The following is a 25088-nucleotide window of genomic DNA, read 5'->3' on the forward strand; positions in this document are numbered from 1 at the left end:
AAGAAATGTTAAAAATAAATCACAACAAACTCAGAAAATCTTTCAAATTTATGTAAACATTATGTTACAGAAATGTTAAAGATTTACACAGTTATAATGTTTATTTCAAAATAAGTTTTGTTTTGATTTCTTGCTACAATTAAATAAAAATAGAGCGTTTGAGTGTTTATGTGTTTAACAGAAACGTAAGGTGTTATTCATGTTATTCAACAAGCACTGTTAAAACGTATTTGTTTGATACTGTTAAATTGCTTTTGTTATTGTTCTTGTTACTAATACTGGCACATCTGCTAAACTCTGACTACGACCACTTTTGTGCTGTTGTGAAAGCCAGCCAGCGAAAGGTTCCAGTTAAATTTCTACCGTGCGCGCGTGAGGAAATACAATTGTAAAGCGGATATGCTAAAAAACGTTTTAAAATTTGTGTTTTTTCTTTTGTTTATTTAAACTTTACATACTGCATACAAACTCTTTAGTTGTGCAAAAAAAAGGGTTCTCAATTTTTTGATTTTTCTTCGTTACATTTACATATAAAATAAACAGCCTTTAAGGTAAAGTAAACGGAATTCTGTTTGTTTATATTTGATATTGAAAGAGTGAGCAAAGAATATGACACCAAAAAAGCACCGCGCCAAATAAAAAACAACCGTGGGAAAGAAATTTTAAGATTTTTCTTGCAATTTTGAAGAATTTTTGTTTGTTTAAAGTGAATTTTAAGTTGAAGTGTTAAACAGTAAAATTTGCGTTTTTTAATAATTAGAAAACAATATAATAAAAGTCAAAATATATGAATAAATAAATATTGGAAAATTTTATTGCAATTGTTTAAAATAAAATTAATTAAAAAATGTATACTCTTTTTAATTAAATAAATTCCTAATAATAATAAAACCTAAATTAAATGCTCATAAGAATGTTTTATTAAATTCTAAAAATATTAAATAAAAAAAGAATCTTAAAAAAATTTAATTTAAAGAGATTTCTAAAACTAAAATACTACATTTAAATGAATGTTAATTTTAAATAAAAAATTTTGTGAAAGAAAGAAGAAAATTTGGTGATTTGATGAAGATAATACGGGAATACTGCAGTTAATACTGTTTTATAAATTAATAATTAATTATTTGATAAAAAATAATTACAAAAATATGTGCAGTGAAATTAATATACAATAGAAAATAAATAAAAATAACAGAAAATTTGAAAAAATTATTTATAAAATTTAAATCGAAATTTGAGACTAATTTATTCAAAATTAAATATTTTAAAGAATAAAGTGATATAAAATTAAGATAAATATAAAGAAACAGTAAAAGTTTTAAGATTTGATGAAAAAAGTGAGCAAATTTACTTAAAATATAAAAGCAGCATTTAAACTCAATATATGATTTCAAAACGAAAGAAGTGGAAATTCAAATCTATAAATAATATTCTTTGATAAAATTTAAGTTTAAAGAATTTCAAGAATGAATCTTGTGAAAATATTTTAGCTTCCTAAAATAATCTTAAACAATAAATAAAATTAATAAATAAAAATCAAACATATTTCTAAACAATCACAGAAATATTTAAAAATACAAAAATAGCCGGAATTAATTAAAAATGCTATCAAACTTGTAAACATAATCTAAAACAAATTTTTTAAAAAATTTAAAAAATAAATTCATTTTGTCAACAAAATTTTAAGAATTAAATACATTTTCTAAACAAAAAATATTTTCAAAAATTTTTATGAACAAAAAAAAAAACAACAATAATGTCAACAGCAATTAATGTTAAATTTGCAAGCTAAAGCAACAGAATACACGTCAACAACAGCAATTGTAAATAAAATATTTTCATAAATTTAAATTAAAAAGAAAAAGAAATTTAACATAACCCACCTTTAATAATAAATAATTGCAAAAATACTTTATAATAAAAAATATACATTAAAAAGTCTTTAATTCATTTGACCTTTAAATAAGCATTAAGTAAAGAAGAATAGTAATAGTTAAAAAAAAACTTAGATATGTATGTGTTACTATTTGTGTCATTTTAATATGTCAGTTTATATCAAATAATCATTAATAATATTTTAATAAAAATATTTAAGCTTAAAAAAAATTATAAATAATATAAAAATAAAATAATTAAAATTGAATCTAAAAATACAACATTAAACATCATTTTTATTTTTTTTAAACTTCCCACAATTTAAACAGATTTTAATTATAGCCGCAGATTTAAAAGAAAACGTGTTTCAATTAAAGTGTTTATTATGGGAATATACAAACAACTCACATCAACACACACCTTTTAATATTATGTTAAATAGGTAAGTTTCACTTTCTACAAACTCACCACTTTCTTTACTTAATTATTAATTAACATTTTTATTTATTTACTTTTCAAAATAAACATATTTTTTAACCTACACCCAAAAAAAGAGAAAAAAACCAAAATCATAAAACAATAATTCTTATCTAAAATATGCTAACTGCCTAGTTGGTGGCGCCTTATCTTTAGGTAATTTTCTTAATCTCACTGCTTTTTTTCATTAAATACTGTTGTATTAATGACGTTGAAAATTTCATTAAAACGTTTTGAATTGAAATTGGACATTAACATTATTTGTGAATTAATTAAAAAATCGTTTGCCAAGTGTGTATGTATTTGAGTGTTTATGGTTTTAATCAAGCTTATCAAATTAAACTCAAATACAATAATGAACTAAAAGTAAAAGGAAAATTAATAAAGAAAATTAGTTTAAATTAAATTTTATAAAGTTTTGTTTAACACTACCTATAGCAAGAAGTCAAAGTGTATTTTAATGGGGAAGTTTTTAACTTGGCTTTTTATGATAATTTAAATATTTCATGAAATAAAAGGGACATAAATTGAAGAAAAATAAATTTTGACAACAAATAGAAAACATAATTAACTTTCAGATGATGTTTTAATTTTAACATTATAGAGCCAAAAAGAGTTTGTTTGTTTTTAAAACCATTATTTTATAGATTGATATTGGAAACAATTTTAATCTGGTTGTTCTTATTAAAAGTAGTTAAAGCTGTAGTATGATTTAATAAAATTTTATATTATTATAGATATATTGGGTTTGTCATTTCGTTTATAAAACATTTGTCATTTCGTTTATAATACATCGAAACGATCTAGCAATGTCTGCTCGTCTGTCTGTCTTTTTGTTGAAAGCACGATAGAGACCGAACGGATAGAGTTTAAATTTTTCCAAAAATTTAATATGATTACATAAACTAATGTCAGCTTAAGTAACTGTGCGAACACTTATAAAACGTATGCAACAAACTATAATGTACAAAAGAGAGTTTCGTTAAGTTTCGTCAAATTTTATTAGCATAAGCAAAGGGAGATACTGACAGCACATTCAGTACAAAATCAATTGTTTTCTTATTGTACACAAAGAAAATAAAGAAAAAAATTAAAATTGCCAAGAAAATTTTGTTCAATAAATTATTATAAAATATGTACTTTTTTTTATTACGTGTGGCACATAAATGTGTAAATGGAGCTAAAGTGTTTTGAATGCACGTAAGTACATTATAGCCACATAAAAGTTACCTAGGAGTTTCTTAAGCACTTGAGAGACTTTTCGTTAGATTTTTTCATTAACTTAAGCTTGCTTATTCATATTATAGTTGGGCCTTAAGGTTTCTTTGGTAATGAAAATGAAAATAAGGAGTGAGATCGAAAAATTCTTAACACACGTTTTTCATTACATTTTTCAACCAAAGTATTTTTTGATTTTTTTTTTATCAAGTTACCTTTGAAAAACATGTCAGTTATTATGTGTAATGTCAATTATATTAATTTTTTGTTAATCTGATTAAAATGAGTGACCAGAAAAAAGTGCGTACTGAAATTATTAAATATTTTCAACTAAACCCAACTTGGTCTTACAAAAAGTTGGCCAAGCATACAAAGGTCTGCCGTCAAACTGTTTTCAATGTTATTAAACAGTACCGGGAGAACTTGTCAGTTGATAGAAAACCTGGTTCAGGTAGAAGGAATGGTCCACATGATGTTTCTAAAGCCATAAAATAGAACGCATTTTCAAAAGAGCTCCCAACACATCCGGTAGGAAAGCAGCTCGGTTAGCTCAGTGTTCGGACTATTTGGTACGAAAGGTTAAAGCTAATGCAGGTTTAAAAACATACAAGGCTCAAAAAGTTCCTGACAGGAACGCTGCTAAAAATTTAGAGGCCAAAAACAGAGCACGGAAATTGAAGTCAAGTTTTATAAAAAAATATTCTTGCTGCATAATGGATGACGAAACGTATGTTCTGGCAGATTTTTCGCAACTTCCAGGTCAAAAGTTTTATGTTACTGATGCTCGAGGGAATGTTGAAGAAAAGTTTAGGACCCAAAAGCAGACAAAATTTCCCAGAAAGTTCTTGGTATGGCAAGCAATATGCAGTTGCGGCAAAAGAAGCCAATCATTTGTTACAACGGGCTCTATAAATACAGAAATTTACATCAAGGAATGTTTACAAAAAAGGCTGCTTCCATTCATAAGGCTTCATAATGTGTCCACTTATTTTTGGCCTGACTTGGCATCCTGTCACTATGGTAAACAAGCCCTTGAGTGGTACAAGAACAATTATGTGGTATTTGTACCAAACTGCCCGGAGCTAAGGCCAGTGGAGAGATATTGGGCTCTTGTTAAAAGAGAATTGAAGAGTACAAAAAAGGTGTCCAAAAGTGTGGTACATTTAAAACGGAGATGGACTACATGTTCGAGCAAAGTGACAGAAAGCACTATAAAAACGTTATTGGAAGGGTTTCCGAAAAGGGTTCAAAATTTCATCATTAGTGATTAAAACTATAAAAATATTTTTTTTTGTAAATTGTAATAATAATTTGAATCAAATAAAAAAAATAAAGCTGTAAGTTTAGTGGTTTCTTTTTTATAAACATATATGTATGTTAAAAATTTTTCGATCTCACTCCTTAATCTGTCCACGTTTTTGTATAGCCCCCAACAAATGGCGAGCAAAAACCTATTACCTAATTTTAAAAAGATCGGTCCATAAATTATCTTAACTCCCATATATGACTTTAACGCTCACTACTGGCTTGAATGTACGATTATATCGCAAAAACTCGACATAAGTCTCTACCCAGTTTTATAAGAATCAGTCAATAATTGATCCTTTGCTGGTGGGTATATAAGATTCGGGTTTGCTGGTGGGTATATAAGATTCGGTGTAGTTCAAATTGTATTTATAGTTATGACCTATAAATCTACAGAAAACTTTGGATAGACTGCAATAGTATAATAGAAATGATGTACATTCTGTAAAGAACTAGAAAAAAATAACTTGTATCTGTGTTGAAAATATTAAAGGAATTGAAAACCAAGCATGGCCAACTCTATGGTACCAAACACCATGAGAATATTTGAAACATTTTCGATGTATTGGAGCAATAAAAAATGATTTATATGGTAGTTAGGGACAAATATGAGTTTATTCTAATAAAATTTAAACCTTTGAAAAACAGTTTTTGAAAAAAGTTAGTATTGGGGCTTAGGTCAAATAAGGGCCGAAATAATAAACTAAAAAGTTCAAATCCGAAACTTCGACTCTATGGGGGCTAGGTGAAATAATATATCGATTTCAACCATTTTCTATATTTTTCTCACTAATTAACAATTTAGTCAGGCAGTGTGCTTGTCCTACGAGATTACGAAGAGACAGAAAAAAGCTTACAACTGGTGACACTAAAGTGACAATTGTCTTTGCCCTTGTTCACAAAGAGTTAATCTGTAACGAAAAATTGTTTTTGAGAAACAATAAAATTTGAACATTTCTTTAAAAATTATGCTTTTCGTTAAAAATTTTTAATATTAAGACGATTTGTTACTAGTAATTATATTTGTCAATAGAAATCAGAATTTTCTAGTTTTTGATAGTTTCGAATAAAGTACATTTAGACGAAAGGACAATTTTTTACCAAATTTTTTTTTTTAAATATATGATTTTTTTACTATAAATAAGATTTTTGCTAAAATATGATTTTATAAAAAACTTAAAATTTGGTTTTTCCAGAAGCGATACAATTTCGACAATTCTCTAAAAACTATGTTTTCGTTAAAACTGTTTAATATTGAAACGAGCTATCACTATTAGTACAAGTCAACAAAATCGAACTTTTTGCGTGTTTTTTTAGATAGAAATAGTTAATTACCGCTGACTTCAAATCTCGTATTAAAATTTTCGGTTAGCTCTAGTTTTTGGGACACCGACATTGTTTACACTTTTATGAAGTTTTTACTTAATTTTGCAGAACTCGAACTAAATTCTAAAGTTTAATAACAACAAAACATAGTTTTTAGAGAATTGTCGAAATTGTATCGCTTCTGGAAAAACCAAATTTTAACTTTTTTATAAAATCATATTTTTAGCAAAAATCTTATTTATAGTAAGGTATAAAAATAACTTCTTAAATTTCTATGAATATTTTTATAAAAATTTATAACAGTTTAAGCTGCTTATTTTGCTGTAAAAACCTAAGTTTATTTATGTATTTGCTGCTGGTTTATATTTTATTACTTAAGTAATAAATAAGTTTCTTCTAATTTAAAATTACCTTTTTCATTTGGTTTGTTAAGCCTTTGTACAAGTTGATAATACAAAATGAAATGTGTAAATATAATACATATATACATAGATATATACCAACCATGTGTTTATATGAGATTATATTTTCTAAATATATTCGTCTATTATATATCTGTCTGGCTGTCGGTCCACATTATCGTTGATGCAGAATAAAATTGAGCATAAAACAAATATTTTAATATTGTTGTTGTCGATTTGTTTTAATTTATTAGATTATCAATACACATATTTGTATGTATTTATGTATGACTATATGTTTTTATATGGCTTTATTGTTCATAGCAATTCGTCCTGTTTTTTGATGTGGAAGAAATCGAATAAATTTATAGTTTTGATATATCTTTATTAGATGGACAGGTTGAATAACCGCTTAATGTTAGGTTGCTATTTCAATGAGTGAAAGTTTGTGAATATAATGCATTAGCTTTTATAGAAAATAATCTTTAAATTATTTAGACTTGGGACAAAATTTAAGATGTTTTTATTTTTTATTGTCTTAAAGTGCCTATATCTGTAAGAGAAAAAGACTGTAAATAAGAAACATATAAAGGTAATTTTATTTCAATAAGTCAAAAAATGCTTTTGTTGCAAGCAATAAAGTTCATTAATTAAGTTCTAACTACTTTATTGTTCTTAATTTATATTCTTTATCTATTTTTACATTATAAACAATAAACAAAGGAAATGTAACCCTTTATTTTACTAAAAACCTCATTTTGATTGAGAATGGTTTTCCTTTTTCACACTTTTCTTAATTTACTCTGAACGTATCTCATAAAGTTTCCTTTGTAAAATCACTTTTTCTGTTTTATGTTTTGCAACAATCTTCCCTCTTTTACCACTAGATGTTGTTGATGTTTTGTGGTTGCCACCACAATGTCTTAACAATTTTCAAACAAATTACTCTAGTGGTTGTTGCGTTCCTTTTAGCTTTTTGAATATTTAAGTATTACGACAATTGCAATTTAAGCTTCGCTTCGTAGACTGTAAGGGAAAGAAATTTGCTGGTGTTGGGTAAAAAGGAAACTACAAGTTTGATCAGTAATTGTTCATTAAAATGTCCTTGAGGTTTAATTTCAGAAGTATGAAGTGAACAATACAAAAATTATGTAATTTATTAATTACTTTAAAGAATAAAATAAAATACATTTTTAATTTTTAACTTAACACAACGCGATTTATGTGAAATATAAGTTTAAGTTTTTAAGTTTTTTAATTATAACCAGAAACAGAGTTTCTTCCATATGAAACATACGTACTAAATAACTAACTAACAAACTAAGTAACTAACTAACTAAGTAACTAACTAACTAACAAACTAAGTAACTAACTAACTAACTAATTAACTAACTAACTAACTAACTAACTAACTAACTAACTAACTAACTAAATAACTAACTAACTAACTAACAAACTAACTAACTAACTGACTAACTTACTACCTAACCAACCAACCAACCAACCAACCAACCAACCAACTAACTAACTAACATATTTATTAATTAACCAACTAAGTAATTAACTAAATAACTTATTTACTAACTTAGTTACTAATTCATTTCCTTAATCACTTTCCACATCCCATCTTAAATTTTGCGTATTTATTTGAATATTTAAAATTTTAGATAAAATAAATATTCCAATATTTTTTTCACAATTCAATCTTTAAATTGAAATTAAATCTAAAAAAATAAAAACTTACACTAAATTAACAACAAGCAAACAAAAAAAATTAAATTAATAAATCATTTTTATAGTACTTGTGAAAACGAAAAACATTTTCAAATTTATATCTGTCTGTATAAATCAGACAGTAAATTGAGTGTAAATAACCTAAGGGTTATCAAACATGCTACTGGTAGCACCAACAGCAGCAACAACAACAAAGACGACAACAAACAATAGCAACATACAACAATAAATACGAAAAATCACATCATGTGCAAAAAAATGAAAGAAATAAGTATACAAGTTCATTCGTAATATATTTTTAAGATTTAAGATTTTTTATTTATTCTGACTTGTTCGCAGGTTATTTGTTCACATATGATAAGTTTTAGGAATTATAAAATTCTGCCCCAACAGCCTCATAAACAACATAATAGGTACATGTGTATATCCATTTACTCATTTTTTATTCAGACATACGCATAGAGTTTTCACATCTTTTTTCCTTCTCTTAATAATACTTATTCATGACTGTGATTTACGCTTATGTACATATTTCTTTACAATTTTTTAAATATGGGAATGCGTGTCATGAATTCGATATGAAGTATAAACATCAAAAAATACTGCTATATACCCGCATTGTAATTTAGACATATTTGTGGAAATAATTCTTCTTCATGTGTGAAATATTAAACGACCCACCCTATCATCTTATATATAACGTTTTAAAAGTTGTAAGTATGATTTAAAATTAGAATAAAAAATTTAGTTGTATAAGTGTTTAAGAAGTTCTGAATTCAGGGAAAAACATTAATTGACATGATTTTTACAACTTTATTAAGAATACAACGTAACACCTTTTCATACATAATATGTAGAAATAAATTATTTTATTCATTAAGATTTCATGGCTAAGACGACCTTGTAGTGATAAAATACATCAGTAGATGCAATTCGATGTAAAGAAAAAATTTACAAATTTTCTACAGAAAAACACAGTAAAAACAATATGTGTATTTAGATTATGACTAATATTTGGCCCTTTGACTAAGTAAAAAAAAATAACAAAAAACTTCTTCTTGAGTTGATTTGGGGCAAAAGTTTTTAGCAACAAATCGATTTTTTAAAACTGTTTTATACTACATGTTTGGGTATTAAATTGGATGAGGTATAAACCGCTTGTAATGTACTTACTTTGTTTGACCCATGACATTACATGAAGAAAATCAAGGAAAGGGGCTTCTTCCGTACGACAGGTCCTTCTATGTGTCTGTTAAAATAAGTTTTTTGAAGACTTCAGTTGCCTTCGGGATAAAAATTTTTAATAATTATGTCAGACATGCTTTTAAGACGTTTTCTCTGCATAAATAACGGAAATATGATCAAAAGTATGAGAATACCTTTGCTATTTTTTTGTGTTTTATTGCGTTTAGAGTAATACGTTGTTGTTCTTTTGAATAGGTGAACAATTTAAGGAGGCTCGGTTTGCTACCTGGTAGAAAACTAGGTTATCATTCTTGGGGTTGTGGCTTCGATCACTAGAGACTCTTTTCTGCCTCACTACAACGGTTATCATCACCATGCTCAGAAATTTAAATTACAATTGTTATCGTTTTAAGTCTTCCTAAAATATTATTATTTCAGATGATTTCTCAGTAATTCCTTTGAAGTGTCAATAACTAAGTAACCGCTCAAAAAATCAACTAATAAAAATAAATGTCAAATAAACCTTTTTATATATTTCTTTTTTATTTTACATTTTGTAATCTGCTTAAATTAAAGCAAGTAAGAGCATTAACTTAAGCTGTCATTTACATGGAAAGTGACATGTGTTTTTTTTTTCAAATAAGAACTCTTTAAAATAAAACAGATTATGACTAAGATATTTATGCAGTTAAATAAAGCATTAATAAAAATAAAACCTGGTATCTATAGAAAAGCGCTCATACATAAAAGTTAGTTATATAATAAACTACAGCTCCAGTTTCGCCATTAACCTTAGGAAGTGTAATTGTATATTATATTTACTTAACATTTAACACGATTAGCAATATTATTCCAAAAACAAAACCTTACCCTAATGCTGCACTTAAAATCTTAAAGAATATACCAACAATAAATTGTTTAGACCCCTCTTAAGTGCGAATATGTGGGTTTTTCTTTTCCTTAAAAAAATGTCAACTCATGCAGACACTTATGCTAATTACACTTGATGCTAAACCTAATGGTACATTTGTTTTACATGTCATATCATTTTATGTACAACATTCTTTTCTATTTTATTTATACACTATAAAACAAAACAAGGGGTTTTGTCGACCGTATAATATCCTGCACCAATTAATGTAGAGTTTTTTTAAATTTATTTTATTTTCATAATAAAACGGTTTTGTTAAAATTTTACCTTAATTCTGATCTTCGGGCTGGATATTTTAAAATTTTGTTTATTTATGCTTAATTTAATCGTGATACTAGTATTTATAAAAGCATTATGATTGTTATATATGGATTTCTTTAGGTATGGACCGAATTATTACGAAATATCAACAGCACCAAAAAGTCTTACATAGTTTTAACATAGTTTTGCCGACGTATATTGATATACAAGTATATTTAACATAATTATTGGGGAGAACTGCATAGATTAATTATACTTGTAAAAAATGTCCTTAATCTTCATTTTGATTACAAGGTTTTTATAAAAAATAATGTAATGCTGATTAGGATGCCTTAACGTGTATATATGAAAAACACACTGCACCACTACAGTAGTGCAGGGCATACAAAATTGTCATATATGAGTTTATAAATATTATATTTTTATCCTGGTAAAATCCTTCTGTATATTTTACATAATAATAAAAAATAACTATGTAGTTTGTACAATGTACATTAGAATATGAAGAACAAAAAGACCTGACTACGATAGAATTCTTTTGTATACTAAAAGATTTATTTATTTCATAATATTGTATACGAAGTAGGGTGATCGATTATTCGAAATTTTATAAAAAGAAGTTTTCGAATAGTTGAAATTTCAAAAAAACCGCTTGACTAGTATTTATTATAAATAAGAAATTCCTTTAATTTTGAAAAAATAAAGTTTATGTTTAAATTTTATGGCCCGATTTGATTTTTATCATTTTGAAAGATTATAAATTAAGATATAGTCGTCTGATTTACATTATTTCTTTGGTTTAAGAAAGAAAATTAGAAAAAATGGGAGACTTTTGCTAAATATAGAAACTATGTTATCCTTCCTAAAGTCCCTGTTTAGACAATTTTTATATTCATTCCAACACATCAATAATAGTTTAGCCGGCAAGTATTTATTGTAATTAAATATAATCTTGAGATTGATAAAAATTTTTTCAAATAGTAATTCCAATAAATTTTAAAAATAAAATAATTTAATTAGGAAAATCAAAAAAAGTTTAAACAAAGGTGCGTTAAAAAAAAACTATACTCTAGTTCCTGGACTACAATATTGTTATTGTTGTATTATTACTTACTTCAAAATTTATATATTCAAAAAACCGACATTTAGAAAAAACCAGTGTCGATTTTTTCTAAACAGAAAAAATCGATTGAAAAACCGAGTTGATCACCCTTATTGGAATCCATACAGTAAGTGATAAGAAAGCTGAATATAATAAAAAATACATTTAAAAGACATTTTTGACATCTTTAAATCCTAAAAGACTAATATAAAAATATTACAAAATATTTTCCAACTTCTCTTGTTCTTTTGACACTAAATTCAATATGACGTGATCAGTAGAAGTATTTTAAAAATGTACTTAAAACTTTGAAATCATTTTAAAAGAAAACAGATTCACGAAATAAAAACTGTGAACGCAGTTTTGCTTTAATTAGTCTCTTTTTCAGACTTATTATATCTGGTTCGTGTTCCAAAAATATCCACTTCCCAAAACATTAAAAAAAATCTATCAAAGAAAGTATAAGAAAGTTTTGAACCAATTCGATATAATTATCTCAAATATTAGATAATCTTTGAAATCTGAAGTCATAAAAACACCCAAACAAATACCATTTAGTATGCCAACCGAAAATCACTATTTGAGTCGATTTTTCAATTAAGATTTACTGACCAAACTTTGGGTCAAAAATAAAAAAGCTTTTGAATTTAATTCTGTTCAGTTTCTAATTTCAAAAAAGTAAAATGTAACTTTTTTTGTAATTCAAATAAACAATAACCTGTTTTTCGGAATATGAAGCAAAAGTTTTTTTCTTTTAACCCCCATATTCATAAACAAATTTTTATTTTTTAAACGACCTATAAATAAAATTTCGTATGAAAATTTTATTTTATAAACCTTTTATAAAATAAAATGCTGTTTATATATAATTAGTTGATGTTTCCAAACTAAAATTATTATTAGGTCAAGCATTTAAAGGTTTTTGCTAATTTTTTATAAAAAAATACAATTTTGCAGTTTTAAGAATAATTTTTTGCTGCAATTGTATTGCAGTAAGTTGATCACCAAAAAGGACCTTTTTACAAAATATTGTGCACAAGAATATTTTTTTAATAATATAATCTTAGTATCATCCACTATAAACATTTTGGAGTATAACCCTAACGAAGATATACATATGTATGTATCTATATATTTGAAACAATATCTACGTTTTTATAATACTCGTAGGAACTATGTTTATGCAAGTTAAAAAGACAAAAATATTTTTGTAATATTTCGCTTCTTATTACCCTGTTGGGAGGAAATGGAGTTAAGCTTTTTGTGGTATGATGAGCATTATGTACAATATGATGCTAGAAAATATAAAAGATTTACTACATAGTTTAGAATGTAGGGCATCAAGTTATAACACACAAGTTGTAGTTAGAAAAAACTATGTCGAAATTTCATTAAAATTTAAAATGAGTTTGAACATACGTAATATTAGGTATTTAGAAATAAAAAAAATCCATAAGAAAATGTATGGTTATAGAAACGAAAAATCTTTTTTGGATTTTGTCATTCTTGTAGTAAATGAGCGATATAAACCAACACGTAACATCATCTTATTTATTGCAATAGAGATTTCTAATTTTGGTTAAATTGTTAGTTTTTCATACAAAAATAGATTTTTGATATTGACTGTTTGACAGATAAAATATAAAAATAAAATTAGCTTAGAAAATAATTAAGATTACAGCTGGTGCTGTTTGCCTTGTAGATAATTTTGTAAAAAGTACTGTAATGTTCTATCTTAAATATTTTATTTTGAAAGCAGAAAATTAATTTGAATATTATGGGTTGATTTCAGCATATAATAAGGAAACATATGGAGGAAATGTACACATAAAAAAAGAACTAAAAAATATATACAGGAGCAATTAAATACAAAGTACAGCATATTTATAAGGTTAACAACCTGTCATAACAATATCTAATTTTTTGGCTATATACATATCAACCTAAGCCTATTTCAAGACATGTGTTGTCTAAGAAGATTAAAAGTCTGTTATAAAAATTGTGTTATTTACCCTCCTTCCCATGAAAAGTCTAACAAAAATATTCATTCATTGAATTTTTTTATTAGCAAACCTTGAACGATGTATAATATGTATTTTAAGAACAAAAATCTAATTGTATTTTAAGTGAAATTACTCAGGTAACCGGAAACCACTGCTGCTGTTGTTGTGTGGTTTCAAAAGCATATACAAAACTCCCTTTTACCAACATTTAATCCCTTTTCTTAAAATCTTTTAATAACCAATGCTATTAACTCATTATTAACCGAAAATCAAAGGGCAATTTTTGTAAGTCTATAGTAAAATGGTATTTATAAGAATATAAATTAATTTAAAATTCACAGAATCTTTCGCAGATGAGTAAAAAATTCAATAAAATGTTTCCTTTCTTTCACACACATACATACATTCATACATATACTATGTATGTACATAATTTACTGCCTGTAGTGATGTTCCGGTTTTATAAAGATATTGTACAATATGTATTATTTATAAACTTGTATTTAATAAGATTTTAAAGAAAAATTTAGTTTGAAAATTCAAATATGACAGTTCATTTCCTTTTTTATATAATCATATCTAACGAGATACAATGTATACTTGTTGAGACAAATTTAAATATATGTGTAAAACTGCACATATGTGTGCAACATCCCAGCAAAAAGAAAAAAACTTTTATAAATACTATTGTCTTGGCACTGTTATAATGAGGCCAAGGTCCAAAAATTATGTTTTTCATGCGTTAGAGCACGATATTTCGAACACCATATTTGATGGAGGTCAGATTCGGATGCAGCTTTCTTTAGAAAAGTATACTTTGGTCTAAGGATTAAAAATTTGTTGATCGATGTAATTAAATTATACGTTTAAATTACTTCATTCCTGTTTTGCTGGGTTACAAACAAAGTCTTGTATGTCTATGTACTTTTTATATATTTTTCACTCTACATTCTGTGTTCCATATGAACATTACAAGCATCGAATTTCCGTTTCCTTTTCTGCTTTAAAGACTTACTTTATTTCTTTATACTTTGAGAATTAGTGTATTGAGTCGTGTGTTGATTACACTGGTACTGATGGTACTACACTACTCTTGCTCGTTCGTAACTATATCACACCATAAACGGTTGGTGGCGTTTCGTTTTTTCTTCATTTGATTTTTATGAATTTATTCTTTTTATATATACATTTATATTCTCATGTTTTTCTTTCTTTCTTTTTTAGACTTTTTGTATATATTCACTCGTTCCACCAGCTTGTGTTATATGTTATGACGAACAAAAGGCTTAAATTTAAAGACACATAAAGAATTCCTTAGGAAACCTAAGAAATACTTAAGCATTTTATACTTGTGTGCTTGATAAGACCTACATAAGTATTTGTTCTTTTCAGATTTCATGTTGAGGATTAATGGTAGTTATTGAGTTACTAAGAAAGAAAAAATTCATATTGAAAATAAAAATAAGCAAAACAAAAAGACGAAAATGAAAACGAAAATTGCCATGAATTGTTTGAAAATTTGGGGCTTTTATTTACACAAAAATAACGGCATAGCATCTGAACAACAGCAGTATTGTGAATGTAGTTTGAGGAAAGAGAAAAAATAAACTTATATAGGTTAACGGGTTCATATTTTCCTTTTTCTTTCTCCCCGCTCTCTTTGCTTCTTTACTTTTCACATGCAGCATACCATTAATTTTCTTTACATTTTCTCTTCCATTTGCCTTTTTTCTGGTTTAATGGTAGTGTTTTATTGATATCTACAGCAGTGGCATATTTTTATTGTAAGTTGAGATGAAATGTTAATGAAAGGATTAGTTTTCTTTCCTTTTTTCGGAACAAGCAAACAGAAAAGGCTAAAAACAGACATTTTATTTATTGGCTTCTTTTTATTTTATTTTGTTTTCTAAGAATCTAACATTTAACATACTTTAAGTATAACAATAAAAAATTTGACTGGAATTTTGATAGTATTCAATACTTTGGCAAATATTTTAAATGCCAGTTATAAAATTAAACACTTTAAAAATTCGCTTACACTGAAGGGACAGTAATTGATATTTTAAAAATTGTGTCTCTTTTTGATAAAGAGCTGTGCTAAAGTCCTTTGGAACGTTTTTGCTATATAAGTGAAAAATTACATTCATTTGAAAAAAAAACAAATTGTCCAAATTTGATCCCCTGCAGTTCCTGAGCTGAGTTAGAGCTGAAAATGTATGCCTGACCTTCTATCCTCTAGTACTGGACTTGGTGCAAATTTCATCCAAATCTTTTTTTTAATTGACATGAAAGGTTCCATGTACAAAAAATAGGTAAATTTATTAATTTAACTTCGTTACTTTCCCTTTTAATCCCTTCGTTTATAAGACAGTAATTATTATGTTTCTCTTATCGTTTTTAGATTTTTTTAATTTACACGACATTAAAGTGAAGTATACTTATTATATTTCTCCACAAATCCTTAACCACTGTCAAGGACTTACAATTTCCAAATAATTACGAACCTCTTTTACATTAGTATCGTACAAAGAAAAACAACATAATTAATTAAAAATAAACAATTAAAGACTTAAATAAATAACTAGAGTTTAACACAAAGTTGACATACATTAAACAAAAAATAAATTAAATTAAAAAGAAAAAGTTATCAAACCTTTTTTGTTGCTTTTATATGGGGATAAGTAAAAATAAATCAAAGTAAAACGAAATTGTTTGTAAGGGCCAACAAATTTATTAAGTTAATTAAAAAGAGATGTTATCATCATTATTTATAAAAAAATAAAACTCGATTTAATCGCAAAAGATAATGTTCTCTTTTAACTTAAAAGGTAACATTAATAAATATATGTATATGTATGTGTTTTTTTAATTTTGTTTGATTAAGGTTAAACAAACTGCAAAGTTGAAAGTAAATTAAAAATTTTATATATTTAACTTTGATGAGAAATCTCTTTCATGATTATGTGCTAAATTGTGCATTTTAATCGGTTTAAGGTTAAAATGCACAATTATTATTTTATTATAATATATCGGATTCAATAGGATTTCTAATTGCCTTATAAATTCAAAGCAAATGTTAAATACTTTTTCGAAAAAGCAAAGAAAAACTATAATAATGTGGGCGTATGATAAATATATTTATATATATGTTTCGGGAATAACTTATACGCACCATCTAGTTTCCACAAGGTTAATGACCGTTTTGAAACCGTGAAAACAAACAGGTATCGATATTTTAACGATAAGAGTAGTAGTGCTAAATAGTTATTTTAACGGTAACGATATCTTAGCGAAAACGCTTGCCTTGGTTTTTCGGACTTTTAGCCTGTGATTTTATAATTTTAAATGTCTTTTATAAGGGAATTTTTATTGATAATTTTTGATAGAAAGGGAAAAAAGGGCATTCGAAATATTTGTATTAAACTCTAAAAAGGACATAGTTTTACGTGGAAACACTCATTAATTATAGCTGTGTGTCAAAATCCAAAAAAAAAATAAAATAAAATCAACATTAAGTTCGTAGTCATTAAGTCATACAAAAGAGTTAATGAGTTAAAAGAAATCATGAAAACCTAAAACCTGCAGTTGAAGTTTCTTTAAAACGTGTTGTGAAAAAACTCTTTAATAATTGTTGATATAAAATAAATCATGCCTGTCTTAACATTCACCATATACGCATTACAAAAAACCGAATCATTTATTTTTAATTTTATTAAATTATTTCATACTTAAAATCCCAATTTCTAGAAAAACTTTTTATAAACCCCTTTTAAACAGTTGGCTCCAGATGAACTTGAAAAAAAGGTTAACGAGAAAAACATAAAGATATAATATACAAAAAAGGGCTAAAAAATTATAAACACTGCATGTAATTTAGGAAATCATGTGAAATTATGTTTAATATTAAACAGACGTTTTTAATATTTTACAAAAAAAATATATATATATATATATGACATAAAAAATATATTGTATGTGTAAAGTTATTTAAGCATGTATTTGTAAGACTCATTGCCTCTTTTCCTTTAGGCATTGAAAATCTATCATCTCATCATCAGTAGCTGGAGCAGCAGCAACATCAGACAACCATGTATAAGCTGGGTGGGATTTTGTTTTGGCTTCCGCTGGGTCTTAACAGTTTGTTACAATGGTTTTAATGTTTTTGTTTTGTTGCTTGATTGGAGAATACACTTGTTGTAAATTTACAATGTCGTGTCTTGTACAGGCTTTTGCCGTTGTTTTCAACACTCTCTTTAACTCTTGCCATTTTAGGTTTAGGGATTGCTGGTTTGTTGTAGTTGTTATCTTTCATAAAAAACAACAACAGCAACCAATGTGTATATTTGCGTGTATGTGTTTGTTTAAGTAATTGTGCAGAGGTAAAATATATAAATGTTGGGTTTACAGTTTTGTTATTATAAAAACGTAGGAGTATAGGTAATTTTGTAGAGGTATATGTGTGTGTATAATTCCTAAACAAGTAAAGAAGAAGCTGTTGTATTTATTTAACCTTAAAGTTAAATGAAATGAAGCCAGTCGGGTTTAGTTTACATACACATATTTTCAAGCACTTGAACGTTTCAATGTTGTTATTGTAAGTTTTTGCTCATTCCCTTTTTTGGTTGTTTTATTTTTTTTAAGATTCTACAAGCCACCATGACAGCAGTTTGACAAGAAAATACTTGTCTTGTTTGCTCTCTGCTTATATTTATTTCTTTTGTGGAAAATTTTCAAATTTATATAAAGGCATTCATTGTGTGTGTATGTATGTGCTAGGTAGTGATGTTTAAACGTTAAGATTTTTTCCTTTCCATTTAGTTAATGTATATTTTCGTCTTCTTCTTGTTGTTATTTAATTTTTTGTCAAACCATTTGTTTGTTGTACTTCTTTTTGTCACTATATCTTTTTTCTTGTCCTAAAAATCAGGTCTTTTAAACATAATTATCAGTATTTCTCTTGTTAAATAAGGTGCCACTTTTGTTCTCTGTTCTTTAGAGTATATTTCGATGTCATTATTTGAAACCTTCAGTTGGATGTTTGTCCTTCTTGATAAAGGTGACGGTGTTATTCTTAAAGCTATTACTAGTTGTTATAATATGTACCTTATGTAAAAGCATATTTAGCTCTAAACGACTATCATCTATTACAGTATTAAGGGAACATTTTTTTAAATTATTGTACTTAACTTAATTAGATTTTTTGGTATTTTTTTCGATAACTAATGACTTAAGTATGTAATTTTTACTTTTTTATATTAATATATATTTTTTATATCTAATACAAAAGTTTTGAGCAAAGTAATTAATTTCTAACTAAATTTAATAAGAAAATTAGCTCTGCACCTTTAATTACTAGCATTTTAGTATAGCCTTATAGTTTTTATATATTTTTTTTTGTCCTTCAATGATTTCTTAATGTTTCCTGATTTCAGTAAATGTAAATATGTATGTATGTTTAGATAAATGCTAAATATAAAAAAATACTTTGATATTACAAAGAAATAAAGCCGATATGTAGATATATGATTCATAATCCCTTAAGAAAACTTTTTCATTTTTAATTTATTCTAACAATTTGAACGTTATTTCCACTTTTTGCACAATCTGTGTTTTTGTTTTCTCTACAACATTTATTGATTTATGACCAGCTACTTTTAACAATGCAAAATTTAATTTTTTTTAAATCCAACTTTTGTAATTATAGCAAACAAATTGATATAAATTTCCTATTATTAAAAAAACAGACAATTATTTATTATTAATATATTATTTATTTTTTATTTTTAAAAAGAAGATAACAACTGCAACTAAATAAGTCATTATCATTAACCTGCTGCACAATTATTAAACAAATGTATAATTTCTGTTCATACATATACAGTAGATTTCATACATATGTATGTATGTATACACACAAGCAGAAAATTAAAAATGTACACTTACAGATACAAAAACATGCAGTAAGTGTTATTCAGAAGTTAGTTGTGGTCAGTCAAATAATTATTTCAATAATAAATAGTTTTCATTCATTATTTCCGTAATGCATTTCATTTAGTAGATAATGTTCATTAATATGAAGTGCATTTATCTATACATATACATACATATGTATATAAAATACTACCGTATTTTAAAATAAGTGAAAAATGAAAAAATTATTTAAAAAAACATACACCTATGTATGTGTATTCAGCATACTTATATACATATGTTTAAATGTAAGTTTGTAGACAATTGTAAATGTTAATGCTTTATCAACAACTTGCCACTTGTGGTTTGTAATTGGGAACCAAGCACACATTTATAAGTTGTTATTTAATGCCCTACACAACTGTTGTAGTCTATGGTCTAGTCTATAGTCTAGTGACTAGACGCTTTTTAACAAGGAATCGAACCCACCACCTCCGTTTAACCAGATTAGAACACTAATCGTTTGCCAATTAAGAAAAATTTTCACCAGATTTTCTGTTCTCTATTTAAATGCAATCAGTTGTTAAAGAAAAAAAAATTAATTTTCTATAATACAAACATAACAGTGTATAGGGTATCAAATTTCTCACTATTAATCATTTAAAATTTAACCATTTATATTTGAACTTGTTATATTTATTTGCACTCTTGTATTATTCTCCGGTAATTATAAAATGTATATAAAAATAATGCACAATGAAAAAATCATCATCACTATTATACAATTCCATTTATAAACGTGTGTGCACAACACAAACTAACAATTGTACTATTTCTTTTTATTTTTTGCATTTCTGTTACTTTTTTACTGCCATAAGCAAGTATCTGCAGTTTTTCATTGTATTGTGAACAAGTTCAAATGTTACACATTTTTTCCTACCCTGTACAAATTAAGTGTTTTTTGTGCAGTTTTTATTTAAATTGTTACTTTTTTGTTCAGCTATATTTCTATAGTTTTTTTGTGTGTGTTTTTTAAACAGCTGTTTCGATTGTTATTCAGGTTTTGTTAGTGAATATAGCAGAAAAAAACGGGAAAATTAAAATAGTAATAAATAAATACAAATAGTACTATTGTTGTTTTATTGCACTTCTGTACAACTGAGCTGTGTCATCTTAATTAAATTGTTAAAACAATTGATTTAAAACGATGAATGATGACTGTACTTAAAATCTCAAGTACTGTAGTTATAATGGAATGTTTTTCTGTAAGTAGATTTTTTTTGCATTTATATGGGCGTTAAAAGTTCTTTATTTCTATGCTATTTTTGTTCGAAGTGTACTAAAGAAATAATAAATCAATTAAATGAAACTGATTGTTATGTTATTTTCTTAATATTTATTAATATATATATATTAATATAATATATATAAATATATATATAATATATATATATATATATATAATATATATATATTATATATATATATATATATATATATATATATATATATATATAAATATATATAATATATATATATATATTATATATATAATATAAATTTTAATATTTTAATTTAAAAAATAAATTTCTGAAAGAAGAATGTAAAACAATATTTAAAATTTTTTATGAAAAACACTAATAAACAATTATTGTTCTTTTTGTTTTCTTTTCTTCTTTCTGAATTTGGCATAAATTTGGACAAAAAATTTTTTGTCAAAAATAAACAATAAATTTTGAAATTTATGAACCCACCTAATACTGAAAGATTTTTTCCGAAATAGATTTTTCATTTTTGGAAAATATCACAAATTTTCTTTTTTCCAATCAAAGTTTTCGAACAGTAACTCAATTCACATAGGGTCACAGGGACAAATGTTAAACAAAAAAGAAAAATTGAAATTGCAATTTATTGCCATGAATAATTATACCATAGAGTAAGTGGAATGCGATAAAGTGAAAAAAACCAAAAACGTACACACTTATGTACATAAAATTCTCATTATTTATTTATGAACAAATATCAAAACATGCTGAACAGCATGAGATTTTTAGATACCACCTAAGGAAATTCTTAATGCCAAAGTGTTCAATCGAATCAATATGACACTTACTAACATACTAATACAAATACAAATTCAGGTGTTATAAACTGATAAAATTTTACAAATTGGCACTATACAACATCAAACATTGCAAAAAATTACATTTTTGTTGCTATTTTGTACAAAAAAAAAAAAAAAAAACAAAATGATCAGATTTCACTACTTTAGAATTAAATTCGTAATGATCGACAAGCAGTACAACTTAAAAATTTATTTTTTCACTGATATAGCTTACAAGAAATGTAACCTTAAGCAATTGATGACAACGACATCTATACAATTACACTAAATAAGAAACGGAAGTATAAACTACTATCATGCTGGGGACAGAAGAAAAAAAACAGTCACAAAAAGCTTATCATATTTTCTCGTTCAACAATGAATCCCCTGAGTTACCGTTAAAAGCAAAGAAAAACTGAAAATAATAAAAAGTAAAAACTAAAGTAATAAAATGTTCTACCAACAAGAAAAAATAAACTGAAATTGTTCAAATCTAAACAGCAAGATAGGAGATGATAAAAATTGTTACAATTTACTACGGGTATATTCCTTAATGTCCAGTTTTTTTCATTCTTTGCATAACTCTAGGTTTTTTGAAACTAAAATCTAAAAGACATTGGTAGTAGACTGGACAATATATTTATGTTTTGTAGTAGTTGTACAATCATTTATAAGTATGTATAAATGTGTGTGCTCATATATGAGCATATACATATGTCGGTTACACATTGTGCAATAAATTATAATGCCATATCATAATATCAATATACTCAGAGCACCTAAAATGGATTTAACTTTTTGTATGGCATACACATAACTAACCATATACATACCTATTGTACGTATATATACGGGTTTACATAAGTATATGTATGGATTTTATGTTTATGTTTACCATTTGGTATAATTTACTGCAAAATCGATATCAAATATTATGTGCAATATATCTAACTACACAAACACACGTATTTACTAAACACGTACATAGTGTGAATACATTTCCGTAATATAGAAAGATTTAAGACTTTAAGAAAACAGAATGATATTGTTGTATTAAAAGTCATTTATTTATAATAAATATTTCCGTTAAATTTATATGGATATATTTTAACAAAATGTTCTACATAAGTGCTCTTATGCATAAAACGTTTCAATAAGTAAGATGAGTTTGAGATAGGAAAAATTTATTTATTAAAAAATATTTTTTATTTTGAAAAATTTCAAATTTATTAAAAATTTTTAAATTTAGAAAAAGGTTTCTACATAATTTTTCGTTTTCTTTTTTTCAATAAAAAATTCCCCAGATTACTCATTATTCTCTACACTACTGAAATAAGGAAGGAATTATGCGCTTGTGCATTAAAAATATTGGCCCTATACCCAACTTAAATCATCATCAAAATCACTTTCTGATTTTCAAGGACAAAATATACTCCTAACCAGTAATATTTAATTTTTATTTAACTTTTGTTAAATTTTTTCTTTTTGTAGAAAATTTTTGTTAAAAATTTAATTTTTATAAAAAGTGTTTGGTAAATTTTATTTTAAAGAATAAGTTTATTCAAAATTGTAATTTTATACCAAACTTTTGTTGAATTTTATTTTTTTGAAAAAAAAAAAATCGACAAATTCGCGACTTAAGAAAAAACGTTCAATAAAATTTACGAAATGTAAAATTTTAAACAAATGCTATGTTTTTATATTCATGCTATCCTTAATTAATTCTAATATAAGAGCAACAACGCGTATGATTTATATTTGATTTACTAGAAATACAAGAAATAATGTATACGTAATGAAAGAATTCTGTTATTAATATAACCATTTTAATGGCAAAATAAAGCATATAAAAAATAAATACAAATTATCACTTAATAATTATATAATTGTATGTTTTACTTAAGACAAGAAAATGCAGGAAGAAAATATGTAGTACATCAAATACAAGAAAGTTTTTAATTAAAGTTTTATCCCGCATTGCATTAAGAATAAAATAAAAAAAATCATTAAAAACTTTTGCCATAAACATTGTTACCATCATCACAAAATACACTTTGAATTCAAATAGCGATATTTTTTTAATCGATATACAATATATATTGCTAACAGTTATATTCTTGGCTTGAATTTAGATATAAAAAGTTTTAATTTTAATACCTGAACAGACTTTTTATCTAATGCAAAAATTAATTTGTAAGAGAAATTATGTGCGGAAGTTTTATATCCGTCTTAATATTTAAGCCAAACACTTAAAAATTAAATAATAAATTCGGTACACGTGTTATAACAGCTGTATAATATACATATTATACATATAAATATATATTTTTTTAGCAAAAATTCTTCCAAAAAGTTTATGATTTACGACCACTAATTACAAAGGCAATAATAAAGCTGAAATGCCACAACAATATTTCCTGTTTCTACATTAATGAATGTAGGTAAGATAACATAATTAAGGGAAACATATGTGTTTGTACATTGGATAAATACCAAAAATTGTTTTTTTTATTGAAATAAAAATCAGTTATTTTATTGTGTAATCTTCTGAATATTAATAAAATATTTAAATTTTTTCAAATAAAATGTTTAGAATTCTATGTAGACTAGACCCATTTATATGTTTGGCAATAAAAAATGTTTGTGTATTAATTTTATTTTATCTTAACCTATAAGTGTAATATTAAGAGTTTATTTCTCTGACTAATCAATAATATCCTTGTTGTGTTAAATTTGTTTTTGTTTAAGGATATTGTGTTTTGTTTAACAATTAGGCGCTTAATATGAAACCTTTGTGTTTAATTACTTCTTATTAATACGATTTATATTTAATGAGCTCATCTTCTACCACAAAGTGTTAATATATACATACATATACTAAACATATAACCGAAAGTTTTACTAATAAATATGCAACACAATCTTACGGATACGTGCTAGTTTAAGTTTGTAAGTGTTTAATATGTCTGTGTGTATCTAAGATAAATATATGTATAAAATATTTGTAGCTAATTGCGGTTTAGCACAGATAAATATCATCAGCTAAAATGGAAACGGTCCTACCAAGACAAATATCTCATGTAACTTATCTCCACAAAAAATTCTATTAGTTTTATTAAGTGTTAACTTTATTAGTATTTAGTTTCTTTTGCTTTAAAGGTCTACTTAAGTTTTAGCTAACGATATATTTGTTATTTTGTGAGAGTCTCGAATTTGTTTATCTTAATTTAGACAATTTTATATTTTATTTTTTGCT

The 25088-nt window shown here is 25.6% G+C and overlaps 1 protein-coding gene across 3 annotated transcripts in view; it reads left to right on the forward strand.

Moving 5' to 3' along the window:
- The first annotated feature begins 347 nt into the window (after positions 1–347).
- LOC111681562 (5-hydroxytryptamine receptor 1) overlaps positions 348–25088 on the forward strand; it is a 118722-nt gene continuing 93981 nt past the window's right edge. For 2 of the 3 annotated variants that reach the window (XM_046948558.1, XM_046948561.1), the window contains exon 1: positions 1661–2317. The gene's annotated coding sequence lies outside the window, so the exon portion shown is untranslated. Of the gene's footprint in view, positions 552–1660; positions 2318–25088 lie in introns of those variants that run through there. The other variant, XM_046948559.1, reaches the window with a different exon arrangement.

The sequence above is a fragment of the Lucilia cuprina genome, chromosome 4 (assembly GCF_022045245.1).
Source record: "Lucilia cuprina isolate Lc7/37 chromosome 4, ASM2204524v1, whole genome shotgun sequence".
NCBI lineage: Eukaryota > Metazoa > Arthropoda > Insecta > Diptera > Calliphoridae > Lucilia > Lucilia cuprina.